This window comes from Rhinopithecus roxellana, chromosome 13, assembly GCF_007565055.1.
Source record: "Rhinopithecus roxellana isolate Shanxi Qingling chromosome 13, ASM756505v1, whole genome shotgun sequence".
Lineage (NCBI taxonomy): Eukaryota > Metazoa > Chordata > Mammalia > Primates > Cercopithecidae > Rhinopithecus > Rhinopithecus roxellana.
In genome coordinates this window covers 18350259-18352342 of record NC_044561.1, presented here as the reverse complement: position 1 = coordinate 18352342, position 2084 = coordinate 18350259, and the positions used below count along the sequence as shown (strand labels likewise).

The 2084-nt window shown below is 48.6% G+C and overlaps 1 non-coding gene across 1 annotated transcript; it reads left to right on the top strand.

Annotated features, from left to right (window-relative positions):
- The first annotated feature begins 541 nt into the window (after positions 1-541).
- LOC115893060 lies at positions 542-694 on the top strand. The gene has a single exon (XR_004053016.1).
- The last annotated feature ends 1390 nt before the right edge of the window (positions 695-2084 follow it).

The window sequence follows — 2084 nt, the reverse complement described above, 5'->3', positions numbered from 1 at the left end:
GGAGTGCAGTGGTGCAATCTCAGCTCACTGCAACGTCTGCCTCCTGGGTTCTAAGGGATTCTCCTGCCTCAGCCTCCGGAGTAGCTGGGATTACAGATGCACACCTCCACACCCGGCTAATTCTGTATTTTTAGTAGAGACAGGGTTTCACCATGCTGTCCAGGCTGGTCTCTATCTCCTGACCTCAGGTGATCCACCAGCCTCAGCCTCCCAAAGTACTGGGATTACAGGCCTGAGCCACTGTGCCCAGCTGTAAGAATGTTTTTAAAAAAAAAAAAAAAAAAATTCCAGGTCGGGCGCAGTGGCTCAAGCCTGTAATCCTAGCACTTTGGGAGGCCGAGACGGGCGGATCACGAGGTCAGGAGATCAAGACCATCCTGGCTAACACGGTGAAACCCCGTCTCTACTAAAAAATACAAAAATCTAGCCAGGCGAGGTGGCGGGCGCCTGTAGTCCCAGCTACTTGGGAGGCTGAGGCAGGAGAATGGCGTAAATCCGGGAGGCAGAGCTTGCAGTGAGCTGAGATCCGGCCACTGCACTCCAGCCTGGGCAACAGAGCGAGACTCCGTCTCAAAAAAAAAAAAAAAAAAAAAAAAAAAATTCCATCTGGCAGGGCACACAGTAGTCTCTCTCTCAGTTTAGGAGGGTTGTCCTAAGAATAGGACTTACTCTTAAAGGCACAAGAGGGACCAGGTGTGGTGGCTCAGGCCTGTAATGCCAGAACTTTGGGAGGCTGAGATGGGCAGATCACGAGGTCAGGAGTTCAAGACCAGTCTGGTCAACATGGTGAAACCCCATCTCTACTAAAAGTACAAAAATTAACCGGGTGTGGTGGTACACGCCTATAGTCCCAGCTACTTGGGAGGCTGAGGCACGAGAATTGCTTCAACCCAAGAGGCGGAGGCTGCAGTGAGCCGACATCACGTCACTGCACTCCAGCCTGGACAACAGAGCAAGATCTTGTCTCGAAAAAAAAAGAATTACAAAAGGTTATTATGTGTAACTCTGTGCCATATACTTAGAAAATCTAGGGAAACCTGTAATCCCAGCACTTTGGGAGGCTGAGGCAGAGGGGGATTGCTTGAGGCCAGGAGTTTGACACCAGCCTGGGCAATATGGCAAAACCCCGTCTGTACTAAAAATACAAAAGTTAGCCTGGCATGGTGGCTCGACCTGTAGTCCCAGCTACTTGGGAGGCTGAGGCATGAGAATCACTTGAACCTGGGAGGCGGAGGTTGCCATGAGCCAAGATCGTGCCATCACACTCTAGCCTGGGTGAGAGTGAGACTCTGTCTCAAAAAAAGAAAAGAAAAAAGGAAAGAAAAGGAAGGGGAAGGGAAGGAAAAAGGAAAGAAAAGAAAAGAAAAGAGAAAAAGAAAAAGAAAAGAAAAGAAAAGAAAAGAAAAGAATAGGGCCAGGCATGGTGGCTCATGCAGGGAGATATCGCCGAGATTGCGCCACTGCACTCCAGCCTAGGTGACAAAGCAAGACTCCGTCTCAAAAAAAAAAAAGAAAGAAAGAAAGAGGCCGGGCGCGGTGGCTCAAGCCTGTAATCCCAGCACTTTGGGAGGCCGAGGCAGGCGGATCACGAGGTCAGGAGATCGAGACCATCCTGGCTAACACGGTGAAACCCCGTCTCTACTAAAAAAATACAAAAAACTAGCCGGGCGAGGTGGCGGGCGCCTGTAGTCCCAGCTACTCAGGAGGCTGAGGCAGGAGAATGGCGTAAACCTGGGAGGTGGAGCTTGCAGTGAGCTGAGATCCGGCCACTGCACTCCAGCCTGGGAGACAGAGCGAGACTCCGTCTCAAAAAAAAAAAAAAAAACAAAAAAGAAAGAAATAAAATATAGGAGAAATAGTGACTTCCTTATTTTTAAAAAAAATAAAATGTTACAATTTTCCTGAGAAGACGTAAATACACTAATAACTATAAAAGAAATTAGGAGACAGACATGGTGTCTCACACTTCTAATCCTAGTACTGTGGGAGGCTGAGGCGGGTAGATCATCTGAGATCAGGAGTTCAAGACCAGACTGGCCAACATGACAAAACCCTGTCTCTATCAAAAAGACAAAAATTGGCCG